At 40.2% G+C, this 13,006-nt stretch overlaps 1 pseudogene; it reads left to right on the forward strand.

The window, feature by feature from the left end:
- The window catches only part of LOC122890301, a 93,747-nt pseudogene extending 81,333 nt beyond the window's left edge, over window positions 1-12,414 (forward strand).
- The last annotated feature ends 592 nt before the right edge of the window (window positions 12,415-13,006 follow it).

Raw genomic sequence — 13,006 nt, forward strand, 5'->3', positions numbered from 1 at the left:
AAAGGTATACATATATATGTATATGTATGGTAATAGATTACTACAGTAATCTGTTATATAGATTATATATACTATATATAGTATATAGCATATATACTATATATTACTTATATAGTAATATATGTGGTAATATAATAATATTAGTAATACAGATAGTAATATGTATATGTGTACACACATAGGTATGCATGTACATTTTGCTGATGTACTGCTTAGTGTAAAGAGAATACATATTCAGCCATAGAAAGATGCAGGCAGAAAGTTTGCAGAATACCTGCCTATGAAACCGCCACTGATTTGTCCACTCATAACCCTTATTTCTTTTAAATAAGCTCATTTTCTTTATCACTCACATGTGGTATGACAAAACTCCCATTGGGCCTTGGTGTTCCACTAGTCCAAAACATTTAAAGGATTACACATTTATAGTGAAGAAATATCAGACAATTCTAAGTATTTTCCTAGGGTAGACATTTGCATGTTGGTGATTTCTTTTTTTTTTTTAAGTTTTTTTTTTTTTTTTTTAATTTGACAGAGAGATAGCACAAGTAGACGGAGAGGCAGGCCTAGAGAGAGAGAGGGAGGCAGGCTCCCCGCTGAGCAGAGAGCCCGACGCGGGACTCGATCCCAGGACCCTGAGATCATGACCTGAGCCGAAGGCAGCGGCCCAACCCACTGAGCCACCCAGGCGCCCCTGCATGTTGGTGATTTCTGAGATACAAACAACAGTAATAAAATGGTCTGGTTGACGACGAGGCTTAGATGATAAAGGACTATAGTTGATCAGTTTATGCTTAGTCTACCAGGTTTTCAAAAGTAAAATGTGTGTGTGTGAAATTATGAGCTCTTCTACACTTCTCCAGACATAATGCTGTAAATGTTTACATGTGGTATAGCCTTTGAACACTATCCAGTCTGGATGTAAATAATGTAAATTACATGGCTCTTGACTACCAACAGGTGCACTGGTCTAATTTTTATTTTATTTATTTATTTATTTTTAAAAGATTTTATTTATTTATTTGACAGACAGAGATCACCAGTAGGCAGAGAGGCAGACAGAGAGGGCGGGGGGAGAGGGGAAGCAGGCTTCCCAGTGAGCAGAGAGCCAGATGTGGGGCTTGACCCTGGGATGATGACCCAGGCGGAAGGCAGAGGCTTCAACCCACTGAGCCACCCAAGCGCCTCCTGGTCTAATTTTTAAAATACAAAAAAGAGATTGGAAGTGGATTATGTGAGGGTTAGAAAAGTTGAGGTCTAACCTCTGAAAAGATGTGTGTATGTGTGCACTTGTGTGTGGATGTGTATGTGTGTGTGCACAGGGTATGAGTAAGGGTATGGATGTACAATGAAGTGTGGTGGTGTGTCCCTACACATAAGTATGGAGCATTATATTTCGAGAGCTCTAACCTAACGATTTTTCCCATACCTGGACAATTATGCATTTTGGTGTCAAAGTAGGTGTTTTGGTTTTTTTTGTTGTTGTTTAATTTTAAAATCTGAGATTTGCTTATTTCTACAAGCAAGGGTCTGCTTTGATGCATAAAACTCTCTTAATCCTATGTAAAACTGATCGATAAAGGAATGACTACCTCTCTTTATCATCCCGGCCTTTTCGGCAAGTGAAAATTAAGGCAACTCGATGCTGACTCATTTGCCTGTGGTCAGTCTCCAACTACAGATTGTTCATCACTCGGATTAGTTATATAAAAACATTGCACTTAGCGAAATGATCCAGAGGGAGGTTTGGTTTCGGGTAGGGGTGGGGCAATGAAGAGGGTACCACTTTAATGAGACACTGAATTCAAGTGCCTAAATGCCTTCTCTTCAAATCTTAACACTTTCTAGGAATAAAATTCTCAGTTTCCAGCTGCCAACCAAGAAATTATCTCACACGTCTCGTTCTCACTACCCAGAACTCCCTCATAAAGACTCGGCAGTCCCCGGGGTCTGAGCTGGTTGCCTGACCTGACAGTGGAAAGAAACATTTAAGGTCAGCTCTCTTAGAGTCTTGAAAGCTTTCCAGTAGAGGAGGCTTTTCAAAGAAAAACATTCTGACAGGAAACTTGCACTAGGAGGTTTTTCACATCTTGCACAAAAGATCCCTTTCTTTGTTTTCTTTCCTTCCATTCTTTTTGGACCCTGGAGACAAATGCACACATTCACCAAAAAGAAGGCATTTAGGACCTGCTATATGCAAGGCTTTTATATTTACTGGACACTTTTGCTTACTTACAGCTGCATAACAAACACCCCCCACCAAACTGACTCTCCTAAAACAACAATGTATTATTCTGTGCCCCAGCCCTGAGGGTAGACTCAGGTCAGCAGGGCTCTTTGCCCCCACAGTTTCTGGTGAGGTTTCAGTCAGACAGCAGCTGGGGATGGAGTCATGGGGCAGGCCCAGTGAGGCTGGAATCCCCAATGGCCTCATTACTCAGATCTGGCCCTCCCACCGTTCCTGTCCTCCTCCTCTCTCCACATAGTCTGGCCTCTTCCATGAGGCTTGGTCTTCTGACAACAGGTGATCTTAGGAGAGTCACACTTCTTACATGTGCTTGACTTTCAAGAGAAAATAATGAAAACTGCTGGGCCAGGTGAAGGCACAAACTGGCACAGTGTCCGTTTGGCGACATTGTGTTCAAGGTATCACAGGCCTGCCCAGTTTCTATGGTATGGAGTGACAGACAGTGTGGGAATGACAAAACCACAGTGCTGAAGAGCGCAGGGAGGGAGATTTGCAGCAGCTCTCTTTGGAAAATGCGATGTCACATTTGGTGTCTCAGGCATGAAGAACAGCAGGCATCTCTGGTCATTCGCCAGGCTGTGTTTTCAAGTCCATAAAGCCGTTGGGAATAGTGTCTCCTCCCCATCTCTGCCATTGTCTCCATCCACCCATTTCTCTTACATAAAAATGTACTGAGTTCCTACAAAAGGGCCAGTCTCTCTGGTACAGTCACATCACTGAGTTCAGATAACCATCTTAGCTACATGATGTTGTACTAAAAAACTGTCTTTGAATGTATCCCTTTGAATTTTTTAAAGAAAAATTCATGGTAAAGATGGAAGAGGAGAAATAATACAGAAATTATCCTGCCATGTTAGGGATCTAATCCCTGCTTCTGATAATTGTCACTGCATGAATGCTAAGAAATACCCTTTGTCTGTTCACTTATGATTCAGAGACCGCTGAGCACTAGGGACATGCAGCTGGACAAGACAGACGTGGCCCCTGCTGCTGGTTGAGTTCTATCTCCCCAAATTTAGGTACTGAAGTCCTAATCCCCAGTACATCAGAGTGTGACCTTATTTAGAAATAGGGCCACTGCATGTGTAATTAGTTAAGATGAGGTCATTAGGGTAAGTCTTAATCATATATAACCGGTATCCTCACAGAAAGGAGAAATTTGGACATTGGGCAGATATACACAGAGGGAAGACGACGTGAAGATGCAAGGAGAAGGTGACCAACTCTAAGCCAAGGACAGAGGCCAGGAAGAGGTCCTGTCGTCACAGAGTTCAGAAAGAACCAGCCTTAGCAACGCCTTGATTTCAGACTTCTAGCCTCTGGAACAGTAAGACAATGAGCATCTGTTGTTTAAGCCACTCATGTGGTGTTAAATTGTTACAGGGGCCCTAGTAAACTAATACAGGCCACCTTCTCACAGAGCTTCTGCCTCACAGGCAGACATTAATCAAATAATTCCAAATAACACGTGTGTAATTATAAAATTGGCCTAAGTAATATGAGGGAAGGAAATGCAATTCTGTGAAAACAGAGACTAGAGAAATCTTTCCTAGAATGATTGGTCGAAGTTTTCCCAAGGAAGTGATGCTGGAGGTGAGAGATGAAAAGTGGTAAGAGATAAACCGAAGAGAAAGTAAGACAAGCATGTACTGGTTAGCGGGAGAGGGGTGTGTGTGTGGAGGGGGGGAGTTGGGTGGCAGGTGTGCAAAGGCCTCTATCAGGTGATAGCATGATGCGATCAAGAAACCAAAAGAAGGAAGAGTGTGGCTTTAGCACAAGAAATGAACAGAGAATAGTGAAAAATAAGAATGGTAAAATAGGCAGAAAAGCCCATGCCTGAGCAGGTCTTGTCAAGACATTTTTCAATAACACCAATGAATGAGTATTCCTTAGAACACTTTAAGTAGGAAGTGACGTGATCATGTTTGAGGTCTAAGAAGACTACTCCCACTGTTCTTAGGAGAAGACCCTGGAAAGGGCAGGAAAGGGGCAGGGGAGGGAGACTGGGAGTTAAGGGTACTAACTATGATGGCTTGTGACTTGTAGGGAGGAGGCCCATGCAGGTACCAGAAGAAGCAGCTGAATCCAGACAAGGGCCAGCAGTGAAGAAATGGATGCATTTAAGAGATGTAGACAGAGAAAAGGATGAGATTTCCTGATGGGGTGGCTACTGCTCTTTGCTACACTCAGGCAGGGTAGGAGAAGACCCATTTTAAGGGAGAAGCTTATGGATTTCAGACTTGTTGTGTTCTATGGGCACTAGGGAACTACCAGATGAGACGTTAAGATTTATGGGGAGCTAAAAAGAGAATTTCTGCTTGAGAGATACACATTTGCAGTCATTGTCAAATCCATGGTGACTGAAGCAGTGTGTGGGACGGAGATGGTTAAGGAAGAGGGTTCTGCATATGAAGAGACAAGAGCCTAGAATGGAGACCGAACGCCTTCAATACTTAGATGATTTTTGTCTTATTTTCCTATTACTTCATGAGGAAATGATGTTAGAGTTTGTATCTAATTACCCCTGTCAGATCATTTCTGTAAAAACGGAGGCCTCCGAAGCAAACCGTGTATCTCCAAGTTACAGGACCACCTGGGGCAACTGTTAATTATATGCACTTCCATTAAAAAAAAAAAAAAAGGCAATTTCAGTTTGGTTTTCCCACTTCAGATTACAGAAGGGAAAAAAAATGTTGTAAGTATTTCAGATAAAAATAAAGCAAGAATTGATTTTGCTTTTCATAGCTTTAAAAAAAAAAAAAAAGGTATTTTGAAAAACAACCTATTGCCCACAGGGAGAAAGAGGCCTTATCTGATCATAATGGTGATTGGATTTTTTGTACACACTGACATTTGGTACAGGCCCTATCTTTGAATCCTTCTATTTCTAGCAGCATCGCAACATTATTTGTAAGTGTTTATTGCACTGCTAAAATAGAAAGACGTGAACACATGCAGTTTCCTTCTTAAAGGAAACCCACTGGGGTTGCGTCACTGCGTTGGCCCTCAGAAACTGTTAAATTATGTCTTCGTTAGTACAGAGGGAAAGAGAAACCTGCTCCTTCACCATACGCTCACGGCACTCTTACCAAGCTTGCAGATATCCACAGCTGCCCTCTCTAGCTGTGAGAGGGGACAGCACTGGCAACAAAACAAAGGACAAAATAGCCTTTCAACAGAGTAGGCAATGATATTCCATCATTACAACGGATTGGCCGCATAATCGGGTAAAAAAACGTGCTGTGAGTCCACATGGCCTCTAGATTGCTTCTAATAATGATACCCCGTGACAGGAACAGGGGGAATGTGTTCATTCTCTTTAACTTGGATGGGAACCTTCACTTTGATAATATGTCACCATTTCTCAAAAATTTGCATACCGTATGACCTGGCAATTTTACTTCTATAACATTAAGAAATTTGTCATGAAATTCTCAAAGTATTACTCTATGAAAATATTAATCTCTATTTAGCGTTCAGAAGCCAAGTCTTAGGAACAATTGCCTTCCAAATAGGAGACCCAAGTTCAGAAGGGTAACATGATATAATAACTTATAGCTATTAAAATTATGATGTAAAAATATAATGAAATGAATTGATCAGTATGTAAAAGCAGTTTACAAATAAGTATACAGTGTAGCAGTTTTGGGTGTGTGTGTGAAAATGGCTATTTATTTAAAGAAATTTGCAACTGTATGCATTAAATTCTTCATTACTTAAGCCTGAGTGTTAAATATACAGAGATTTACTCTTCTTCAATCCCGCAAAAATACTGACTTGAGAAGATGTACAAGATTGCATCAAACACTTAGACCCTAAACTTTTTACGTCCTTCCAGCGAGCAACGTTTGATGGTTCCAAAGGAGGATGAACAATAGGACAACTGGGCCCCGGAGAGGAAGGTGAGGTGCACTCAGAAAGGCTCAGCTGGCCCGTGGAAACCTGGAACTCATTTCTATCCTACCCCCATCTGGGGAGGGAGCGATAGCAATCTAGTCATCTAAGCACTTTGCTCAGGGCCTTGGCATCCGACACTTCTAGCAATGGATAAAAGCATTTGGGGTTTATTATCTGTTTTTAAAGCAGATTCAGATGGAGACCCTACCTACTGACCGAAAAGTGTAGTAATAACTACAGGTCTGAGGCACCTGCATAGACAGCATATATTCTGGCCTGGTAGTTCTGTTGGTCTTCATGTGTTTAAAATATCCTAGACTATTTTGAATCTCTTCCTTCTCTTTGACATTTTCATCATTTATTTATTTCTGTTGGGAAAATGCATTTTTGAGTAGGCTACCATTCAAACAACCTACATATAAAGTTTAGACAGAAGATTAAAGTAGAATTAGGCCACATCGTTATGAAAAGTGCCCTGCTTCTTCTGATACTTTTATTACCAGTGATCCTGCTGTGAAGCAGAAAGCATTTACTGATGATCATCTCCTATGATTCAGGTGCTTTACATAATTAAATTACACATTAAATAGTTTACATATATGTATATGTAATATATGTATATACATATAGACATATATTTATATGTATGTATTTCATACATAATAATGTATTTCATACATTATTCTAAACCACCCTTTAAAGACAGTGACCGGCTTTTGTTTTACAGATGAGGAAATGAACCTTCAAAATCACAAGAAACCTGCCCAACTTCACACATGGGGAAAGTACGGAACTGTATTGAAATTCCGGCCTTCTTCAACTCCATGGTCCTGCATTCCCCTGCTATGCTCCCTACCTGGATTTTTAGAAGAAGAAAAAGAGAGACCCTTTCCTGCTCTGCAAACGCTGAAATCACCACTACTGTTAGCATCAGCCAGAACAGGATCTTTAGGGCGCATTTTCAGTAATAAAATGCATCCCTCTAGCCAAGCTTCCCTCCAGACTTTTTTTTTCCAATTTATTTATTCTCAGAAAAACAGTATTCATTATTTTTTCACCACACCCAGTGCTCCATGCAATCCGTGCCCTCTATAATACCCACCACCTGGTACCCCAACCTCCCCCCGCCCGCCGCCACTTCAAACCCCTTAGATTGTTTTTCAGAGTCCATAGTATCTCATGATTCACCTCCCCTTCCAATTTACCCCAACTCCCTTCTCCTCTTTAACACCCCTTGTCCTCCATGCTATTTGTTATGCTCCACAAATAAGTGAAACCATATGATAATTGACTCTCTCTGCTTGACTTATTTCACTCAGCATAATCTCTTCCAGTCCCGTCCATGTTGCTACAAAAGTTGGGTATTGGAAGGTCAATCACAGAGTGTCTGATGCCCAGATGATGTGTGCTATCAAAGCACTCAGAGAGCCCCAACGTTGCTCAAAATTCTCAGACATCCATCTCCACTTCCCCTGGCATACATGTCATGTCCCACTTGAGTTTATTTCTACCGTCTAGCCTCAGACTCTTTGCAATCAAGTTATTTTAGACAACCAATGATAAAGTAGCACTCAAGTCACCATTTTGGATGATCTGAGACCCTTATTTACTTTCTCTCTCGGTCAACTTTTTCGGGATCCTGTAGCCTTATACATAGAAATGAAAACCTAGGTTGAGTCTATTTTCACTGCACTTGACAAGCTCGCTGGACCGAAAGACCTCCAGTGTAGGTGAGAATAAACATGCTGAAATGTCTAAATTACTTAAACATATCTCCTCTCCATCAGAAATGAGAGTTCTCACCAGGCCTGCTGAATGCCATTGGCCATTCTAGTTAGGGCCCCACTGGAAGGAAAGAGAACATAACATTTTTAAGAACAGATGAACAATCTCATTGATATCATAGCTGCTCTCCCACACAGGTATTTTCTGTTATAGATTTGGTGGGGCTGCGGGAAAAACAATAGAGACTAGGGTAGAGCCAAAGGGAAATATATTTATATTATATTTTTACATACACTATATTACTTACATGTGTAAATGAAATTGTTACATGATTTAGTTGCTCTCCCAAAATACCAATAATAACACTTGCTACTTAAAGAAAAAACTGCATGATAGAAAATCAATAACAACAGTAACTAGCATCTATTAAGCATGTACTGTGCACAAGGCACACTGTGTTTTACACATACACACACATACTTATATGTATACAATTCTCCCAAGAGCCTAGTGAGTTCTCATTTTACAGGTCAGGTAACTGAGATTCAGAGAAGCTGTGAAATAAAACCATCCAAATACACCTGGTCAGGAAGTGGCAAGGCCAAGATGGTAAGCACAGGTCTAATCTATGCACCATCTATCTTCCCTGATGGTATTCTGCCAGGTACCAGAATTTCTCAAGTTATGGCCTGATATTACCTACACTAAATTCACCCAAGGTACATGTGTAAGCACAATTCCTAGGCTCTACCTCTGACTTTCCAAATTAGAGTTCCTGAAAAGCAAGTTCCAAAGATCTACATTTTTAATTTGCTTCTTGGGTGACTTCTTAAAAATGTGAACATCAGAGAGCCAGGGTGGTTAACAGGCAGGCCCCTGACTGTGACAGTAACACAGTGGAAAGACCATGGTAAGAGAAGTCAGATGACCTGGGTTATAATCCCACCCTTTGAGTAACTAGTTCTGTGGCTTTGGACAAGTCCCTTCCTTCACTTTTCTGGGCCTGCTGATGGTGGTAGATCAGACACCTACTCTAACATTTCTTAAATATTTAAAGTAGATCCTCACAAAATAGGAAAGAGTTCTATGACTGTCTGTACTGATCAGTTGGCTTCTAAGTCCTCTTTGTAGGGCCAACCATTGCATTTCAGAGAGATTTTTCCCAGTGGCAGATTTTGCCATTGCCACAGAACACTGCAACCCGGCAGCAAGATCACATGACTTCTTCTGAGGACTCTGTGGCTCTTGCAGGCACAAATGAAGATAGGTGAATGATGGCTGTCATTCCAAATGTGCCAGGGTTGAGGTAGAAAGGTAGTTTTTTGGTTTTTCTCTGGCCAGCAGGATATTTTCATAGAAAACAAGCAGTGTTTCCTGTTTGAGAAGTCAGGGGGATTTTAGAACTGACACCAAGAGCTCCCTAATTTATTTTGACAAAGAGGTAATTGTGTCCAGTCTCTGAAACTATTCCTGCAGATCCAACAGCATGCATTTCATTTGTGGCCCACACAACTGTATTGGCCTTTACAAGAGAAGCAAATATGTCCTCAGCGGCTGCTTTGTATTGGCAATTAACTGATCTGTGGGCAGAATCCGGTATCTGCATATGCAAATGCACATTTAGCAGCATGCCCTAGAATGCAGGGACACATTTCATTTTATAGGCATATTTTGGGAGCCTGCAAGAATATGTGGTCTTTGTTTTAATCGGCAGTGGCTTGTCCAGTGTTTTCCATACCAACATGTTTACTAAATGAGTGTTTGATCTTTCAGTCCCAAAATAAACAGCTAATGAATATTCATGCATATTGAATGCAGTCAGAGAAAAAGCCAAGAATAGAACATCAGAGTGCATACTCCTACTCCCCATCTGTAACCATTAGGAAAACAGGACTACATTGCCACTAGCTAGGCAAGGAGTCATTCATTCAACAAACAGCTATTAATTGCACATTATGTACAAGCCACTGAAATAAACAATAGAGGCTTTTTTTTTTTAATTTCAAAGAAGACAAATTACCTGAAAGTAGAGAATAATGATTTAAGTGTATTCATTCAACAAATATTTACTGAGTACATACTTCACATGAGACCATGATTTAGACACTAAAGCATCAAGCTATTAATTTTTTAAAAGTGATCAAAATCATTTCCCTTACAAAGTTTATGTTCAGGTTGAGGAAGACAAAGAACAAATGAGTATAAAATACACAGTATGACTGATGGTGGCAAGTACTACGCAAAAAAATTAAAAAACAGAAAAAAAATAAAAAAGCAAATATGGCTGCCTATGAGAGGGCACTAATTTAACCCAGGAAATGAGGATCGTCTGACAAAGAAGATAAAATGTGAATATAGAATTGATGGGGATATGGAAGGGAGCCACATGGGAAGAGTATTTGGGACATAGGCTATTTGGGGTGCAAAGCCTCTGAGGAAGGTGAGCAAGCAGGAATTTAGGAGTACACAAGGGAGGCTAGTGTAGCTAATGTAGAGGGAACAAGTTGGAAGAAAAAAGTTCGAGATAAGAGGATGTTGGATCATTTTTTTTGCTATAGAAATTATCACTTTTAATGCTATAGAAGATACAAAAAGTCTTTGACTTTGACTCCAATTAGATGGGAGGCCATCGGGGTTTGAGCAGAGGAATGACATGATCCAACTTGGATTTGAAAACAAGGTCATTAGCCTATGAGCTCAAAGTGGACTGGAGGGACAAGGACAGAAGAAGCAAGTCCAGTGGGATGGTGCTGACTACTGTCAGGTTAAGGAACGATGAAGGGTTGGATGGGGATAGAAATGGTGGAAATGATGAGAAATATCTGAATTGGGGATGTTTCAAATGTGGAGCTCGTATGATTTCTTGAACCATCTAACATTTCATTTTGAAATACAATACACACATAGAAAAGTGCATCAAATAGAAATGTAAAATTTACCAATGTCATATAATATATGTAATATAAAGAAGACACCATGTATCCACCATCCAGAGTAAGAAATAAAACATGGACAGCGCTCCAGCTGATCCACTCAATAAGCTGGAAGAAAGACTGAGTTAAGTACAAGCTCATGAGATCTGAAAGAGACCCAATCATACTTACAGAAGTGAAAAGGACGGAGTCTGAAATAAAAATTTCACTAGGTAGGATGCACAGCAGAAGAGACACTGCAAAATAAAAGATTAGTGAACTTTCCAAGATGGTGGTTTTTTTTTTTAATTTTTATTTTTAAAAATATTTGATTTACTTATTTGACAGAGAGAGATCACAAGTAGGCAAAGAGGCAGGCAGAGAGAGAGAGGAGGAAGCAGGCTCCCTGCTGAGCAGAGAGCCCGATACGGGACTTGATCCCAGGACCCTGAGATCATGACCTAAGCCAAAGGCAGAGGCTTAACCTACTGAGCCACCCAGGTGCCCCAAGATGGTGTCTTTAATGAAAAGGGATGGAACTACATTCTTAAGAAACATGACAGACATCTTCCAAGAGAAATAAAAGTTGTTCCTGAGGGTTCTGCCACTGCCAGAGGAAATAGTCTCTTTATAGTAGAAAACACAGAATCAGAGTGTTACTGGCTTACAAGGTGGATTGAGACTATTCTTGTTCAGTCCTGGTATCCAATCACAGTGGCTACAAATTCTAGAAAGCAAAAGACAATATTGGTAAAGTATTTCTTAGAAAATTATGATCACCTAGATGGTATACAAGTTACAGGGTTTTGGCTACAGAGGAGTCCCCTCCTAAGACACCACCAGCTTGGAGCACCTGCTCACTTGGTTAACTTCACAAGAACACATACAGTAGCAGGGACTGCTCTAATTAAAAATAGGGAACAAAAGATCCTGTTCCAGGCTATTCTGTTCCATTGGCAGAGAAGAGTATCACAGCAGCTTGAGGGAAAGACCATGACAAAGATGTTTTTGCACAGAGTAACATAGCTTTCATTGGTGCCTGTATTTGTAGTCAAGGATAGCTGTACCATTTATAATATATGTGTGAGACAATAGGGGATGAAGATCTAAGACATTTAATGGTATCAAACTGTACAGAGGCACCACTAATGAGACCTGATTCTGGAAATCCTCTTAACACTATATTAAGGAGTTTAGATATTTTAGGTAAGAAATTCCTGGTTACTGAGAATTCAAAGGGCAACAAGCTGCTGCCATGTTATCTTAGAGTTAGTCAAGGGGATGGTACAGATAGACCTCATGTAAGATTGCACAGGGTATAAACCAAAGCCAAAACAAAAACAAAAACATGGTGTATTAAAGTATTTCCTTCGGTGCTGGTGGAGCCCTGTTTCAGAAATTAATAAGGCATCTCTTGAATTTTCCCTTCAGGTACTGAATAGCCTTGGGATTAATGTCTTCAAGGATTCAAGTTCTGATTACAACATAGGCGCAGAAAAGGCTGATTATCTTGACATAGGACATGGCAGAGAAATTTACTACCTTGAAGATTTTGGTCATCGTCTTCTCCATACTGTCTTCAAGAGGGGTAGGATGGCAAGGGAGGAAAAAAATGCACAACTAAAAGAATGATCCAGAAACTGCATCCCATTAGGCCTTGCTTTATGACTAGGTATGTGAGCACTCGTGGGTGTTTGGGCTCACGTGTAAGCAGGCATCCATGTGTGTATGCAATACAAGATGTATTCATATTCTATGATACGTTATAGCCATGCTATTTGTTGGTTTATGAACATTCTGCCCTTCTCATTTGTTTTCTCCAACATTTAGGTAACCTCTAATTAGGAAATGCATTTAGTCGTGTGAAAGATTAATGTTGAACTAAGCTTTTAAGGGCCTAATGCCAAGAGATAGTAATTCAATCTGGTACTGATCTCCTCACAAATAACAGAACTGAGAAACTTTTATATAGAACTGGAGATCACATGAAACAGATTTGAATAAAATTACCATGATTGCTTTATGTTTATATTTAACTTGTATTTTTGTACAAACAAGATTGGGTAAGGTATATTTAAAGCTTTAGTGATTTAAGAGTCTTCCTTACCCTTCATGATTTTTGAGTGCAGACTTCTAAAGAAATACGTGAAAACAAATTACATTGTCTTTTTCTCATTAATCATGAAATAAAGTATGGCCTTCCCAAAAACAGTTTCCAAATTAT

This window comes from Neovison vison, chromosome 1 (genome assembly GCF_020171115.1).
Source record: "Neovison vison isolate M4711 chromosome 1, ASM_NN_V1, whole genome shotgun sequence".
NCBI lineage: Eukaryota > Metazoa > Chordata > Mammalia > Carnivora > Mustelidae > Neogale > Neogale vison.